Raw genomic sequence first — 18983 nt, forward strand, 5'->3', positions numbered from 1 at the left:
AGACCGCTGTGTGATCCACTTACTCCACGTAGCATCAGTCGCATGATGTGTAGAGGGGACCCTCCCTTTGAACATCCAGCCCAGCACCGGCAGTCGGGGTGCCAGGAGGAGCTGTGCTTCAGTACCAACCACTTCTGAAGCAGCTCAGCCCCCTTCATATGCTGCCAATATCTCTTTTTCAGCTGGAGTATAGCGGGCCTTGGATCCTCTGTATCCCCGACTCCAAAACCCTAAGGGTTGACCTCGAGTCACCCCTGGCGCTTTCTGCCAGAGGTTCTGGGTAGGGCCATTCTCCCCAGCTGCAGTGTAAAGCACATTTTTAACACCTTGTCCTTCCCAGACTGGCCCAAGAGCGACTGCATGAACTATTACATGTTTAATTTGTTCAAAGGCTTGTCATGGCTCAGGGCCCCATTTTAAATTGTTCTTCTTGAGGGTTTAAGATCAGATTGTAATTTGGAATACGAGTTCTCCAAAAACTCACGATGTCTAAGAAAGCTTGTGTTTCCTTTTTGATAGTTGGTGGGGACATAGCTGTTTTTTTGTTGATCATATCCATTGAGATCTGATGTTGTCCATCTTGCAATTTTATTCCTAAAATCTGGATCTCCTGTGTAGGTCCCTGACTTTGTTTTTACAGAATCACAGAATCACTAAGGTTGGAAAGGACCTTCAAGATCAAGTCCAATCATTAATCCAGCGCCACCATGTCCCCTAAACCATGTCCTGAAGCGCCACATCCACATGTTTTTTGAACACTTCCAGAGATGGCGACTCCACCACCTTCCCGGGAAGCCTGTTCCAATGCCTGACCACCCTCTCAGTGAAGAAATTTTTCCTAATATCCAATCTAAACCTCCCCTGGTGCAACTTGAGGCCATTTCCTCTCATCCTATCGCTGGTTACTTGGGAGAAGAGACCAGCGCCCACATCGCCACAACCCCCTTTCAGGTAGTTGTAGAGAGCGATAAGGTCTCCCCTCAGCCTCCTCTTCTCCAGACTAAACAACTCCAGTTCCATGGCAAAACCAGCTTTCAAAAGGATTTGGACTATTTTCTTCCCTTTCTCAAAAACTTTTTCTGCTGTGTTGCCCCACACGATGATGTCATCAATGTATTGCAGATGCTCTGGAGCTTCACCCGGTTCCAGTGCAGTCTGTATCAGCCCATGGCAAATGGTAGGGCTGTGTTTCCACCCCTGGGGCAGTCGATTCCAGGTGTACTGGACACCCCTCCAAGTGAAAGCAAACTGTGGCCTGCACTCTGCCGCCAAAGGGATTGAGAAAAACGCGTTAGCAATATCAATGGTGGCGTACCACTTGGCTGCCTTTGACTCCGGTTCATATTGAAGTTCTAGCATGTCCGGCATGGCAGCACTCAGTGGTGGCGTGACTTCATTCAGGCCACGATAGTCTACTGTCAGTCTCCACTCTCCATTAGACTTTCGCACTGGCCATATGGGGCTGTTAAAGGGTGAGCGAGTCTTGCTGATCACTCCTTGGCTCTAGAGCCGACGAGTCAGCTCATGGATGGGGATCAGGGAGTCTCTGTTGGTGCGATATTGCCGCCGGTGCACTGTTGTGGTAGCGATTGGCACCTGTGGTTCTTTGACCCTCAGCAACCCCACAACAGAAGAGTCCTCTGAGAGACCAGGCAAGGTGGACAGCTGTTTAATTCCCTCTGTCCCCAAGGCAGCTATACCAAAGGCCCACCAGTACCCTTTTGGGTCCTTGAAATACCCTCTGCTGAGGTAGTCTATGCCCAGGATGCACGGAGCCTCCGGGCCAGTCACAATGGGGTGCTTGTGCCTCTCATTCCCAGTTAGGCTCTCTTCAGCCTCCAGTACAGTCAGCTGTTGGGATCCCCCTGTCACTCCCGAAATACAGATGGGTTCTGCCCCTATATGGCTTGATGGCATTAAGGTACATTGTGCACCAGTGTCCACTAAAGCCTTATATTCCTGTGGGTCTGATGTGCCAGACCACCGAATCCACACAGTCCAATAAGCTGAGTTGTCCTTTTCCTCCACCTGACTGGAGGCAGGACCCTCTAATCTTGGCCATAGTATCTGTTACTCACGTCTTGTGAATACAAATCAGAAGTCCCTTTATCAAGATTGGAAGTCAGACGAGCCCTTCTGCTCTGCCTGGGAAACTGCCCACTGGAGACTGGAGCAGCAATTTTCCTGGAAGAATGCCCTTTTGTGATCATTTCACCTTGCAACTCATGTACATGTGCCTCTGGGGTCGAGGTAGATTTTCCACCCCGCTTCCTCATGGAATATCCCTTTGGCCAGTTTGGGTCAGCTGTCTTGGCTGTGCCCCCTCCCAACTTCTCACTGGCAGGGCATGAGAAGCCAAAAAGTCCTTGACTAGTGTGAGCACTACTTAGCAACAATGAAAACATTGGTATGTTATCAACATTATTCTCATACTAAATTGAAACACAGCACTATACCAGCTACTAGGAAAGAAATTAACTCTTATCCCAACCAAAAACCAGCACAGCATCTCCGCAACTGCTCCCCATCTTGACTGAAAAGCTTTATCTGCATTTAATTTTTATAAGTAGAAGAAAAAACAAGTTTAAGTTTAGGTAGAAATTTGCTTTTGTGGGTTTTCTGTTAGTTAAGAGAGGAAGTTGTGCCATGATGATGGCTTAAGGGGCCAAATATGCCAGAAAAAGACCACCACAGATAATAGAAAATAGAGGGACGGGGTCTTATTCTGACTTATTTAATGCTTTTGATTTTTTCAGAATCAGACTATATTTGGAGAAGTTTCAATACCGAATTTGAATAAGGGAAGGGTCATCATGGGAAATAGGCTAACATTTTGGGACAACAGGAAAATGTAACTCCAAATTAATTTTTTTATTTGTTTTTTTTTGTTTAGGCCTTTCATCATCATGTCTTTCATGTATTTTGGGTTATGTCATTTGAAGTATAATTGCAGTGCTATATCAAATAAAAAATAGGTATATTTTTGAATAAGGAAACTAATGCATACTGTAATGAAACAGGAAAACCAAAAGATAAACTTGTTAAATAGGGAGTATTGTGCATTTATATATTTTAATGCATTTTCTTAACAAACTGAATATTTTAAAGACACTTTGGATACCGAAAAAAGACAAGCAAATTAATATTTTTGTCATATAGATGTCATCTTATATTTCATGCCTGATTCATTTGAAAATGTAGATTAATTTGCAAACAGTTTAGAGAGGTGAACTATTGAATTGAGTCCTATAAGATTTAGGATTTGTCATCTTTTAAACTTGACACCCAGTGAGAGCTTGTCAATTACAAAGAAGTGAAATGAAGTGAAAATAAGTCTCGTCTTCATCTTCTTGTTATATGCTTGGCTGGTTATAGAGAGACATCATTTACAAGCTAGGAATAATTACTTGCAAAGTATTTTTCACTTTAAACCAAAATTATTTATTATTTTATCTCACTCCATTATGAGATAGCAGTTACTGTAATTTCCTAATTTCATAACCCAAATAGTCTTTCAGCACCGATATGGCCACCTGAAATGTGAGTTTGTTTGACTTAAAAATGAAAAATGCTGGTTAGAGTGGGATTTCTTTCTCAAATGTTACTAATCCTTTTGTGGTGGGTTATTCAGAATTTCTTCACTTTATAAATCTACAGAAGCATGTAATTTAGCAAATATACATATGATACAGAAAGAATGTCAGCAGTATAAACCTTTTTTACTTACATGCAAACACATCAACATTCTCTTCCAGCTTAAATGTGTATTATGTTGTCAGTCTCTTGTTTATAGATTCGATTTTTGCACAGCTTCTTCTTTTAAACCTTTCCATAGGCTGTAATACAGCCTTTCTGTTGTTGTTTTCTCAGACTGAAGTGAGTTAGCACTTTTTCTCTCATCAGTTGTATACAGCACAATGAATGCTTAAAAGTTCTGTAAGCATGTAGCTTGTGTCATCCTGCCTTCTTTGCATCCAGCATTCCTGCACTTCATAAATTCCTGTACTAAATGCTATTTTATCACAATCTGCTAGCTGTTTCAGAAGAAAATACTCTTTAATTGATTTACTTTATTTTAAATAAATATAAAATGGATGTATTCAGCAACTCTTCGCTCAAGTGTTACCTTTGATTTACAACTGGAGCTCTGAGCGGATTTGGTTTCTTGTTTTTCACAATTTTCCATCATGACCAACTAAAAAACAGAGGGGCCAGCTGATTTGTCTGTGGTGCCCAGCAAACCAGTAGCTCAGCCTGAGCTAAGCATCATCTCCCAGCTCAGAGGCTTGTGCCCAGACCACCGAGCTCCCTAAAGTGAAACACTGCAGAAAGAGTGCTCAGGAAAACATAGCAGCCTCTTCCTGAATGGGAACTGGCACTTGATGCCAGTCATTTTATTAATAAATGTACACAGAACTTAGTGAACACTTATGCAAAATATCAGATGTCAGTTATTACTGAAAGCTTTTAGGTGATATTTAGCTTTTTTTTGCGATGCAGTTAATTTTCTTGATTAGTTGGGCTGGATAAGTGCATTTGTGCATCATGCTTGTGCTAGTTGATGCACAAAGCAAACCCTATAATACCTCTTTTATTATTTCAATTTTGTCTTATAATACTCATGTTATTCCCTAGTACCATTCAGTTATGCTATTTAAATGTCCAGTAGAGTATTTCCTTTTTATTGCAGAAGAACACTTTGATCTATCAAAAAGTTTAATTTCATTTCATGTAATAGTTCCTATTTGTAATTAGGTATATGTGTGGCAGTTGCTAAGTTTTTCTTTCATGTCCTTCCATTCATTTTTAACGCAAATTTTCTGTTACACCATCACGTATTGTACAGTAGGTGCTTTGCTCAGATCCTGGAACTGCACATGTATATCTGATTTCCCCAGTCACCCATGAAGTGTTTTGGCAACTTGGCCTTTGATTATTTTAATTATTCCTTTCCTGTTTGTTAGAGACTAATGCATGGTTTTATTTAACGTTGCTGTATCTCTGACTCTGAAAAGGGAAACAAAGACCAGTGTAACTGGTAACTGATAGCAATAATATAGTGCAGGTTGCATCATCCCTTTCACTTTTTTTTAATTTCTCTTTTTTAAATGACATCTGAGGAAGAAAGATCAGTTACTATAGAAGAATTGTTAGAGAATGCAAGACAAACAAGCAACAGATAATTTGGAGATTAACCCTTAGGTTGACATTATAACATTCCCACCCTACTGAGTAGCATGCCACTTCACATGGTGTCCTATAGAAGTAGAATTGCTTGAGGAAGAAGTAAGTAAAAGATTGAAAAACAATGTCTTGGCAGTCTAGGGATTAATGACATATAGGGTACTAGAAGAATACAGAAATACTTTCTACAAAGCATGAAAGATTACTGAGCTTCAAATGAGCGCTGAATTTTTTTTTTGTTGAATTGAGATTTTATTCTGTAATATCACCTTCCTGTTCATACTTATCATTGTTTCTCCACTGCTGGAGAATGCTATTGATCTCTCTTTTGCAGACTGCAAAAGGTGTGGCAAATCAAAGTATATTTGAATGCCTAGATAAATGGCATTAATTTAAATGTCATTTAAAGGACAAAATCAAATTAAAACTACTGATTGATCAAACATAATCAATACTTCTCTCATTTTTTTTTAATTTACTCTTCTGGTACCTGTGATATGACGTTATTTTTTTCTAGCTTTTTAATCAGCTTTTCTTGCAGTTCACTCTTATTCTCACTTTTCTTCTTCTGTTAATTTATGTTGATACTTTTTTTTTCCCTAGTATATTTTCTTACTCCTATGTTTTAACTACTATGTCCAAAATTTACTTTCTAAATCTAAGTCCTTTCTCAGTGTTCTCTCATCTACAAGATTCATGCCTCTTTGTGGCTGCTCAACCATTATTTCAAACAAAGCTCTTAGTTGAATAAGGTGTGAAAGAAAAGTGGAATGAAAAAAAATGGGTGCACACTCAGCTGAATCCGTGAATCAAGAAGCAAAACTGTCATAGCTGGCACATTAGGACGGGGTATCCCAGGGCTTAACAATCAGTGCTCTTTGGCACATGGAGGTATGTGGAATTTTATAGAGTCTGGCCTATCTTGGTAATTTTTTTTTTTTTTTAGAACATAAACTCTGCGGGTATAAAGCATTATGTAAATCAGCAGGACCACAGTAACCTCTCTTGTTAGCTGTACTAGGGCTAACTCAAATGAGGGTTGAATGAATTGTTGCCAAAGTGCAGCTTTATTGATAAAAAACACTTTACCACTGTCATTGAGCTCTCCCTTCAGTTAAAGTATTTAGATTAAGCTTAGATCCAAATGAAAGAACAATCTGGTTTGGGGCAGCTGAGTATACAACTGGCTTCAGACTGCAGCCAGAGAAATTGGCTTCTCAACATGGCTCTGAGAAGTAGGGATCAGGTTGAACTGTGGTGGTCTGTGGTTGACCAACTGATCAGCCAAGTGGCTTATTTGCTAACATGTTAACATGCTCAGAATTGCCTCTTGACATCAGGACAGGGAGGTGGGTTGGAATATCAACAGAAGGTACACAATATGTATGATGACTAAAGAAATGGCCTGTTACAAATCTCATTGCTTTAGTGGTTTTGTGTTGGACAAAAGAGAGAGTAGGAAATAGTCCATTTTATTTTGAACAAAATGTTTTCCTTAGAGTGTTGATGCTGAAAAATAAAATTTTGCAGGTTTCTGAACAACATTTACATCAGAGCCAAGGATTCCAAGGAAGGTGATTAGGAATTTCTTAACAAAAAGAGCTTGTGAAAAAGCAGCATAACATTTTGTTGTCAAGGTAAATAGGAAAAATTTGACTCTAGCTGTAAAGAACATAAAATTCAGTGTTATTAAACTTCTGTATCACTTTTTAAATTCAAATAAATGTTTCAGGCCTTTTCTATATTTTTTCTTTTGTAATCCTGCTAACAATTTCTGAGCAGTCCCACATTTTGCCACAGGAACTCAAACTAGTATCTTTGGCTGCAATGCATTAGGTGCTGTTGGTGAACAGCACTAAAGCTTCTCTCCCCCCACCCCAAATCCTGGTTCAAGATATAAAAAAGCAGCAGCAGCAGCAGCAAAGAGAAACATGAGCTCTCTGAGGAGAAATGGAAGCAATTCCAAAAGCAATAGGGGTTTTTTTTTTGCATCCGACTGAATGTTTCTTATCTGATTTTGTTGAAATAAGACATCTTAGAATTTTACATAGAAAATTGAATCAAATAACATAAGTGAAGCATAAGAGAAATGTTAAAGTTCTAACAGTCTGCTGTGAGTATACAATGCAGTTCCCATGCACCAGTGATAAAGAGGACTGACATTGTTTACTGTTTCCTTTTTTGAAGTGAGTGAACTAAATACTGTGTAAAAAGGTTTATCCATTCTGCAAGAATTTTATATTTCAACTTGTTAAAATGTGTTTCATGTATGAGCATGTATTTATAATTTGTTTTTCAGCCCCCTTCTATGTTCCTTTCCAAAATTGCAGATTACGCTACTCAAATACCTATATATTCATGCAAGTATTATTTACTTCTTGATTGAAAAACGCAAAGTCATTTCTATTTATAAACATTTTCTTGTAATGCGACCTGGCATTTCTCATCACTACTGCTTGCAGTCTAGTCTTATAAAATTTAATGGATGTCAAAAATGAGCACAGTATGAAAAATAAATAGACAAAAGAGAAATCCTTTACATGTTAACAAATGTCACGGAAAGATCTTTTAAAGTTAAAATCCCTGTGGAGAAAAATAGTCTGGTCTCAACCAAAAGAAGTACCTCTTTAAGATACATGGCTGAGGGAAATCTTGGAATTTTCTGTCTTTTGAAAAGAGTAGACTTAATTTGTATGTCCTCTCAGAGTATGCTTCATCTTTATTAGAGAAATCCTTCCTTTCCAATGGTTTTAGGCAGATTAACTGGCCTAATTGGACCTAAGCTGCTGTGAAGAGAGAGGAAAAAAAGGTGGAGGCACAGGCTCTCCAAGTCCTCAAGTCACATCCTCCTGGTTGACTGGTCTGCTTAGCCAAGCTGAAACTGGTCTTATTGTCATGTTGGGTGCATTAATTGGAGTGCAGACTAATTTGCAAGAATGCTTTAGTGCCCTTTAAAAGGTGATTTAAAATTCAAAGTGATGGAAATTGTATAAAAGCATGCTGATCTGATCATTACCCAGAATTCAGTTTGACATTTCCTCTGTTTATCTGTTTTTATTGTTTAGACTTTAAGTTTACTGTGAAAGACTTAAGAGACTGCAACAATTCATGATATTCTCTGGATTAGTTGATAACCTCTCCTTTTTTTAAATCTAGGGAATGCAGTAAGCTGGTTAAGATTAAAAATGTCTTGTTTGGGGATGATAAATTAAAGAATATTTTTAGATCATACAATGTAATAATAATTACAGCAATAGCTTTCCCTTGTTTCATCAAATACATGAAAATATACTCTCTGGAACATTCTTACCAACTAGAGACATTAACACCTCATTAACATAGACTTGAATACAATGGTAATGAGGATAGTGAATTTACATTTTCCAACCAAAAGGGCACAAAACCAAAACAAGGCACTATTTTTGCAAACTCTATAGGTATAGCTATATTCATTGCTGAAGTCCAACTATGTTCATGGGTGAACAATGGTTTCTGCCAGCAATACAAAACAGCTCTTCACAACACTTAACAACAGGAAAAAAGAGTATTAGTCATGTGAAATTACAGAAGAAGCCTTAAGTGGGTTGATAACAAAAAATACAAGTTAGACTCTCATGTAAGCTATGTAATAAATGTGAAACATTTCCAGGGATATTTGAGTAATGGACTGTGGGAAACTGCAATTGGGACCTTTGTTCTGCATTTTGCTCAAAGCCAGCAAATAGGTTTTAGTCCTGACGCAAAGCAAGTGATGGTTTCTTGGCGTTAAAGCAATTGATACCGTCTCTGAAGGGCACTGTACTTGCCTGTACCAGAAGCTGGTAATACTGGCTAATACTAGTATAAAATCCTAAGTAGCTGGTGCCTTTTCCTGAAATATTTAGATGTAATGCCCTGAAAACATACTTTTATTTGGAGGTTGCGTGCTGTTACCTCTTTGATCAAGAGAGATTGTGCTGGGAAGAATCTTGTGCAGTAATTAGCACATTTGGATTGCGGGCTACCCTCTACCCGAGTCAAGTCTGTAAGGCCGTTGTCTTCAGCGAAATTGTGATGAAGGGCCCCATTGTACATCTGGGCAGGAGAGGAGGGTGGGCATGGAATGGCTCCTTTTTGCATGTATCTAAGCCCCTTGCTTTACTGGAAACAAAAGAGGTAGGCAGCATCTATCTCTTATTCTGCACAGAAGAGAGAGAAAAAAGGTTCCACCTCCCAGTGCACCACTCAATCCTTTCAAACTTTGGGTTGAGAAACAGGTTCAAGTCAGAGTGGGCTGGAACAGAATAACTCTCCTTTAAAGAAAAGTTTTAGTGTTGCTTTTGCCTTTTTTCTGGAGCTGTAATTTGCTTAGGCGGAACTGTGAGATTAATATCCAGTGCTCTGAGATTGCACTTGTGTCGAGTTCGTGGCATTACCTTCAGGTGCCATAGCAAGGCAGAGGCTGACTGACAGATGCATTCTTGCCAGTAGCAATACGTTTGCAAGGAATAGAACGAGGACGTTCAGATCATAAGTTGAGTTCCTAACCTGACTGCGGATGTCAACTGCAAGAGTGGTAAGTATGAATATTGAAAGGAAAAGTATAGAACTCCACAACACTACTCGGACATTTTCATTTTAAAGGGTGAACACTGAACTTCTGGCCTTTGTGTTAGCTGAATCAACCTAGTGCTTGTATGATGTGTTACATGCTTTCTTCTGTGCTCCTAGCATAGCTGTCTTTTGACCGTTTCAGCTATATTGCACTTGGTGAATTTACATATTTAAGGAAGTCTATCAGATTTTTTGTTTGTTTGTTTGTTTAATGGAATGAAGTATTGGGGTTTATTTATTGAAAAACTTTGAAACACTGACGCACTTCATAGCTTAAGATAGTATTGCTTAACGTAGTGTTGCTTTCCTTAGAAACAAGTTTTACATGTATTCTTTCCCCTATTTCATTTTATTCTCTATTAAAGAAGAAAATATTCACCATGGTAACCTGGACTACGTAAAATACATTCTAAGAGTCATGGTGATGTGTAATGAAGTCTGTCCCTGAGATGTTCTTAAGAATGTTTTCATATCATGAAATGTGGTCTCATTGCTAGTTGCACAAGATTACCTGTGGGCAAAAAGCAAAGCATTAGAGGAAGCCTAAACACTTGATTAGTTGTAATATCATACACTAAAGATGGACAGTCTGTATGACAGGTTGTCTTGTATGAAAGAATTGGCTCTTTAACACACTCTACTTCTATTATCACATTCAGTAACAAAAAGAATACATGCAGAGCACATCTCAATGAATGCCTCAGCTTCTGTTATGCAAACAGCACACACTTTTGTCTTTTCAGCACAATAAGATTTTAGAAGAGGAGGGACCAAGGAAAGATAAACAACAGTAATGCAACTTAAGAACAGGGCATGTGCCACTAGTAAGAAATTAATAGTAAGAAAAATGTGATAAATAGATACACTTATAAGTACTGAATACAATCCTCTGAAAAAACTACTTAAGTCATTCAGTCAGATATTCACTGAATTCTCTATGTGAAAGGTATATATTAGCTATCCATGTGATCCTGAATATGAATTCAGCTTTATTTTCCAACATAGGTGGGCACAGCTCAAGGATCTAATATATAACAAATCAATGAGCAATTCTGGCACCTTGGAAGATTTGCTGTGCACCTCAATAAGGTCAGAAATTTTCCCAGTGTGTCTTCCATTTGTATGAAGGCTTAACATAAACTATCTTTTAACTCACACAGTATTAAACGCTGGAATTTTTTACAGCTGTTTGACCTAGTGATAAATAGCACTTCCTCTACATTTTCACCTGAGTAGATTGGAAACTGTGGAGTACAGTATGTTGACATTTTCCATGCAAGCACTCCTGTGAGCCATGTCTTCTTTTTGCCTAATTCTGAAGAACTATCTTCTGAAGAAGCTAGTTTGGTATTTGTGCTTTATTGTTGTATGTATGTAGCATGTTATATTACCCTTTGGGAGCCAAACCCTGGAACACACAGCTGATGTAGCCAGGCTGTGCAGGGGATCACTATATGAGAATTAGAGATGAAGGAACACTTCCATCTGTGCAGAGCAGCACAAAGTCAGCTCCACCACACTGATCCTACAGCCACTTGTTCAAGCTACTGCATTGCTTGGTGGTGTGGGGAAGTGGCAGACAGGTGGATGGTTTAGTCACAGGCCAGTTGGACATGCCAGCTCTGCTTCCAGAGCCCCAATCCTAAATTGCAGAACTGAGATCTCAGAGTACCTGCTTGGGTCTCCACATTTTGGACTTTCCCTTTACCTTGCCAAACTCTTTTCCAGGAGTCCACCTACATTCAAGACCAACTCATACAGCTCTTGGGCTTTTTAAAAAAATATGTCTGCTCAGCACTACTATGGTCTCAGAGTGCTAAGGACGGCAAACACTGAAGATCCACACTGCTGGAGACAATCTAGAGAACAAAACCAGTAATGCCCATACATTGTGGGAACATGACCATAATTGAAGGAATGGGCTTTCTTCACCCAGGAAAGAAACCAGCTACAAGTACCTAGAAGGTTGCTGCAGGAGTAGACTATCTATTCACAATGTCCTTTGTAGAAAGGATAAGAAGTAAAGGGCTTAAATTCATGAAAAAAAGGAATTCAGATTAGGCTTTGGGGGAAACTTTCTAATAGTAGAGATAGTGAAGGTCTGGAGAAAATTGCCTGGTCTGGTTTCAAGAATTTCCATCTTTGATATTTTTTATGAATGTGTTCCAACAACTGTCAGGAATAATGCAGGTATATTTGATCTTGTTTTAGGCAGTGGGTGAACTAGATGACTTCCTGAAGTTCCTTCCAGCCCTACTTTTCTATCATTCTGTGATTTTAAAAGATGGTCAGTAGACAAAAAGAAATAAATATAATTTAATGCATGAATAGAATCTCTTAACTGAACACAATGTAATGTGATGTTTCAGAATACGGAAAGGAAACCAGCTTGTTGTGTGTTTAGTGTCAAAGACCAGTTGGTGATGAAGTACAATTCACAATAAGTCACTTGGAAATTAAATAAAATAATCAGGACATCCATAGTTTGAAATGCTTTATATTTTGAAATGAAAACATTATAGAAAGAGAACAGAGTATTCGATACTCAGGCACTCAGGGTTGCTTTCTACAAAACCTACTCAGACAGCCTGTGTTTCCTGAGAATAGCTTTTGCCATGAAATGGCATAGTCCTTGGTTCGAGCTTTAGAGTAAATTGTCTGTTATGAAGCTATTACAATATTGATCACTTACTAGAAAAATAATGTTATTAAAAAATAAATCTCACACTGTGTAGTCTACTATTGCTACACATACTAATCGTACATATTAAAATACTTAAGAAAATAGCAACCATCATTAAAAAATGGAGGAATGTATTAAAATAATTTTACTGACAAAACTACATAGTAGGAGATCACAACATCAGAAATAGCATTCTGAAATTCATCCTCAATTTCTCTTACTATAGTACTTATGTCCAAGCATGGGCAGGACTTCACAGTGAACAGATCAGATACAGCACTGTATAATATGAAAAAAATAGAGATGAATACAGGTAGTGGAGCATTAGGATGCAATTTCAGAATTTGTGACTACACATGAAAACAACTAATGTCCAGTATTTTGTTCCTTATAGAAATGGAAATCTAATAACTAGTTCACTGAGAAAAAAAAGAACAGAGGACAGCACTTTTAGCAATATTAGTGTTGTTGCTTTATGAGACTAAAATCAGTAGAAACTTTAAAAAGTAATATGAAAATTTACTGAAAGTCTATTAAAAATTTGTGTACCATGACAGATTTCGAATAACTGCTACATTTTGGAAAACCTACCTGCGTAGGATATTTCACGTTATCTGCTGTTACTACATGAATGGTGCTACATCATTCATTCTAAAAGCACTTGGAAAATGAAGTTTTGTAAATGTTTGACATATTATGTCAGTTCTGGCCATGGAAGATCTCAAGGCTTGACAAGTGACATAATGCTAGGAGATGAATGTTGTGTGCCAAAAATTAGCAAGTGCTGTGTTCATCTTGAAGGAATGTAATACTTCCCCCACTAGCACTTTTTTTAACAACAACAAAAAAGTCCTAAATATATCTTTTTACCCACATCTGTGCATAGAAATCAGGCGTAGCAACCAAACTAACAATACTAGAAAGTATTCTTAAAATGTACCTGGATGTCCTCACTAAAACATTTAAAACCCATCACAAAAAGCTAGATTCAAAATGTTTTAACGTTACTGCAAAGGTTAAAGTTAGAAACCACAGCAAAGCTGTAATACTGCTGCTTATATTATTTGAACAGAACATAAACCAAAACCCACAGAAAATACTGGAAGGGCAAAATGCAGCTTGTGTAGCGTGTGTCTATTCCTATTAGCTGAATAGCCAATGCATATATGTATGGACATATTTAAAATATTATGATATCTGAAGGGAATTTGGAAAGATGTTTAAAGTGTTAAGATGGTGTTTGATAAAGTAAGGGGGAACAGGTTACTGTGAAAAGCATTTTGACAGAAAGGTTTTCCATCTTTTATTTTAAGCTGGAAAATTAGTTCAAAGCTCAAAATAACAGAGGACACAATTGAAAACTCCAGAAAATTATATAGGGCTTAGACAGGTTTACTCTTCGCTGGGTGAGGAACTGGCTGGATGACCGAGCCCAGAGAGTTGTGGTGCACGGCGTTAAATCCGGCTGGCGGCCGGTCACAAGCGGTGTTCCCCAGGGCTCGGTTCTGGGGCCGGTCTTGTTCAATATCTTTATTGATGATCTGGATGAGGGGATCGAGTGCTCCCTCAGTAAGTTGGCAGACAACACCAAGCTGGGTGGGAATGTTGATCTGCTCGAGAGCAGGAAGGCTCTGCAGAGGGATCTGGACAGGCTGGATCAATGGGCGGAGGTCAACTGTATGAGGTTTAATAAGGCCAGGTGGCAGGTCCTGCACTTGGGTCACAACAACCCCATGCAATGCTACAGGCTTGGGGAGGAGTGGCTGGAGAGCTGCCCGACGGAAAGGGACCTGGGTGTGCTGGTTGACAGGCGGCTGAGCATGAACCGGCAGTGTGCCCAGGTGGCCAAGGCGGCCAACAGCATCCTGGCCTGTATCAGCAATAGTGTGGCCAGCAGGAGTAGGGAAGTGATCGTGCCCCTGTACTCGGCACTGGTGAGGCTGCACCTTGAATACTGGGTTCAGTTTTGGGCCTCTCACTACAAAAAGTACATTGAGTTGCTGGAGCGTGTCCAGAGAAGGGCAACGAAGCTGGTGAGGGGTCTGGAGAACAAGTCTTCTGAGGAGCAGCTGAGGGAACTGGGGTTGTTCAGTCTGCAGAAGAGGAGGCTGAGGGGAGACCTTATCGCTCTCTACAACTACCTGAAAGGGGGTTGTGGTGAGGTGGGTGTTGGTCTCTTCTCCCAAGTAACTAGTGATAGGACAAGAGGAAATGGCCTCACGTTGCGCTAGGGGAGATTTAGAGTGGATATTAGGGAAAATGTCTTTACTGAGGGAGTGGTCAAACATTGGAACAGGCTGCCCAGGGAGGTGGTGGAGTCACCATCACTGGAAGTGTTCAAAAAATGTGTAGACGTGGCACTTCAGGATATGGTATGGTTTAGTGGACATGGTGGTGTTGGGTTGATGGTTGGACTTGATGATCTTGAAGGTCTTTTCCAACCTTAATGATTCTGTGATTCTGTGATTCTGTAATTTATTAGGATAATATGATGTTACTTGCATATTGCTTTTGCTGTTAGGGCAACTACTGAAGTTTTTGGAGTTTTACCACTGAATGTAATTGTGATTGTAATTAAAGGAAAACCCTTAGAGAGGCAATAAGAATAAAGTAAATGTGTTCTTCCCACTTTTTGAGCTGCTTTTGTGAATTAAAAAAATTTTCAATTTTATATACTAATACAGATAAGACAGCTGAGTTAAAGATAGTGAAAAAGTAATTTTTCAAATAAATAAAATCTTTCAAGAATTTCTAAATTGGTCCCATCTTTGCACAAACTTACTTCTAGAGAGAGAGTTTCTTCCCCTGCTGAGGAACTACTAGTTTAAGATTAATCAGCTTTGGCACAGAATAACAGACCGTCTGTTGGTTATATTGTTCCCATCAGAAGAGGTTCAGTTTCAAAATCTGGCAGGACAGAAGCAGGAATATCTGTTTATACACCACCAGTAAACGTTCTAAGGATGGAGTAATTGCCTGGACTACAGAGACAGGTACAGCTGAATATAAAGGCAGTCAAGTGGATTGCATACTATAGGACCTCTTCCCATGAGCATGTTGGTAAATCTGGGCAAATGTGAGGTTGCGTGTATCACACAGAATGTGTCCAGAGTCCAAAACATCAGAAACAGGTTCCAAGCCTGTTTTATGTGAGGTACACTTAAACTGTTAAATTTGCACTAATCATTTGTTTAGGGAAATCAAAAAGTCACTTTGAGCGACCTCTCTCACCAAGTTGTCTGTCTCCTGGAAATTTCAAACAAATACAGGGCATTTGGTGGTGTTAATAAAGAAGGTGAATTTTCCTTACCCCCCTGCAAGCAGTCAACTCTTTTGAGATCAGATTCTGCCTCTAGTTTTGATCAGGACTTTCATCTTGATGCAAAGCCTCATAACAAAAGACTCAGCTTTGACAAAACCTGGTTAGAATCTGTCTAGTTAGGAAATGTCTGACTAGCACTAATGTTGATTTCTTAGGCTACATTGAAAGGAAGCTGCTACTGCTGAATATTCCCATGATATTTCTCAGTGTCAAATGCTTAAAATTTGCCAAAATATGATTTGAAATTTCTTATGCTCTACAAGCAGAAGTGTATCTGAAGGAATTTTCCACTAAAACATTAGATATTTCCCCCCAAAATTGATTTTTCATTTCTTTATCTGATTTTTTATATAAAAATTTATAGCTGATAAAACTAATGCTGATGTTTGGTTTAATTTCAGTTCTCGCAGATCCATCTCTTAAATGATTCCTTGAAGCTGATCATCTTTTTACAGTAAAGAACCTAAATACTTACTACATTCTTAGATGTGATAGGAAGCCATAAGCACAGGAGGTTGAAAAGAGCTGCAAATGAGCCAGGCATCCTTATCCAAGCAAGAGTTATTCATTGGTCTTGGCATAGACTGCAGCAGCCTACGCGCTGCTTTAATATATGCTAAATGGCTGTTGACCCACAGTGTCATCTGGCAACAAGCACTGTGCATTCTGCCACAATCTTTTCTGTCTCCAACAACTCCTCTTCCTAGGGTGAGTTGACTAGCAGGGTGAGTTGACTAGTTTTTCCCCATTGCCCAAAAGATGGACAAAAGGCCTATGAATCCATTCTTAGGAGTTTAAAGCGTTATTTTAAATAGTAATTTTAAATATTAAAGCATATATTTTAATGCAAGAAGAAAAGATGTTTAACATGAATAATATTTAGGATAGGAAATGATTAATTGAAATAAATTATCCTTTTCAGCTCCATAAATTCAGCACAGTAGCCTGCAGTAAAAATAAGGTCTGAGTTGATTTGTAGTGTATGGAAGCAATTAAGTGAATTTCTTCATGTAATGGGTGTTGAAAGAAGATTTTTTTCTTTGTGTATGTAAATATACATAACAGACCTGGCAGAAATTATCAAAAGTTTGCACAGAAGTGTAAGTTGCAGCTGTGCTATTAAGTAAGATACGCTATATAGTTCAGTTACAGAAGCATCTTGAAAGAAAATTTTCATGGTCCACACAGTGGTTTTTTTCTGCCTGACTGCAGGAGAATTAACTAGTTTTTATCTTCACAGATGTAACGTACAATCTAATATTTTGTGTATCTTGGTCACAGATCTGGTCTAGGTAAACTTCTTAAGATCGGGAATAATAAGGGATAAGAATATTTTACTTTCACATGTTCTTTCATTTTCTTCCAGATCATCTGTTTTTCTCCCAAAGTCCAGCTGTAACTCAGATTTCTAAATTCAAAACTCATAATAAATTAATCACCAGCTGCAGAAGTAGATCACTGACTTCTACTGGTCAATATTGGCTAGGAAGATAATGGTAGCATTCTAAATTGAAAGGGTTATAAATGCTTTATTAATACTTACTAAATGATTGCAAGAGGTCACTGTACTTTAATAGCACTTTATAAAATATAAACTCTACTATCAAAGCATTTTCAAGAAATTATATTTTTAAGGCCTTCTTAAGAAAAGTTGTTAAAACCAAGCAAGATAAACTATGCCTGGTCCTGCAGACACTCTAGCATGTGACCACTTAATGAACAGTCAGTGGGTAAAGGTATGGACATGCACAAGCACTTATAGGGAAAAGAAGCCAAGCATACCATAAAGTTTCATTAAGACAAGGAAGTGGATTAAATTGTTTGGGAATTACTTCATTGCATCTGTACAACTTTTTAGAAGAGAAACATTGTAAATGCAATCTTGATATGAAATATAATTAGAAGGCCATATTTGTAATTCTTTAGCACATTGGGACTTAGCCTGCTGTTTGCCCTTAAGGATAATAAAACGTAACAGAATATACAGCTACCAACATGAGATAATAATGACCTTGTGGCATCTAGGTACAACCTTTAACCTTGAATCCCAGTGGTAAATGAGCTCATGATAACCACTCTGCCTGAAACTGCTTCGCTGCTCTTATGGCAATGTTACTCTAGGGGGGAAATGTCTTTTCTAGTGGAAAGATGAACTTGGCAAACTGAAATGTTAAATGATAATGTCAGCACTTTCATCAGAGTTGTGTGGTTTGTGTTAATAATTGTGTTTACCAGCCAGTGTGCATTTTGCCTCTAGTCTAAACAATTCAATGATTTTATTCTCTCAACTTAATTCTGTACTAATTATAAAACTAGCTTCAAAGGATACTCTCTGATTTTTATGAAAGATAGTTTTAGTAAAGTGGACCTATTTTTTTCATTTAACAGACACTCAGATTAAGTCATCAATAGGATGCAGAAAAAATAAGGCCATTAATAACCTGGAATTACCAAAAATAACAATGCTAACAATCTAGTCATTAATGAGAATTACTAGTCTTGTTACTATAGAAACAGGACTGAAGCAAATAGAAATTACGTGTAATTTCTCATTCCCCAAAGTGACACATATTATGTCATTACCATAGTAATGATATTATTACCCTAAATGTAACAAACTTAAAAGCTACTTACCATGAGAGGACACCTCCACACCTGAAAAAGCTGACATGTACATTCTGCTGTTGATCTTCATTGAAGCTCCACAAAAAGATAACTGAAACCAAACTGACAAATTTACGAAGCAATGGAGATGGTGGAGTCATCTCAGGACATTTGCCAATAGTTTGCTCTTTTTACTTATGGCAAACCCAAATTAAGCTGTCAACCATCACAGATGATAAGAGGGCAAAGGTAAAAGTCAGTCTAGTCTGCTGTCCTTTTTTGGTATGATCAGTAGTAACTGTTGGCTCAGACTGGGAAACAAGAAAAAGCTGCACTCACAAAACGGTTGGCCATTGCCACTGCAGACAGGACCAGGCGAAAGGAATGTCTGTTTGCTTGTTTACTTTGCCTCTGGCTGTATTGGAAAGCCAAACCGAGCGTCTCTGTAGGAACGAAAATATAGGTGTTTGAGGTGATATATTAGATAAACATATAGGAAAAGATTTCTGAGAGTGGGAATAAAAAAAGATTGACTTAACAGAAGAAACCACTGGAAACTTCAACTAGCCTTACCATTCCCAGTCAGATTCAATGTTT

The sequence above is a fragment of the Phaethon aethereus genome (genome assembly GCF_964289735.1).
Source record: "Phaethon aethereus genome assembly, chromosome: 5".
Classification (NCBI taxonomy): domain Eukaryota; kingdom Metazoa; phylum Chordata; class Aves; order Phaethontiformes; family Phaethontidae; genus Phaethon; species Phaethon aethereus.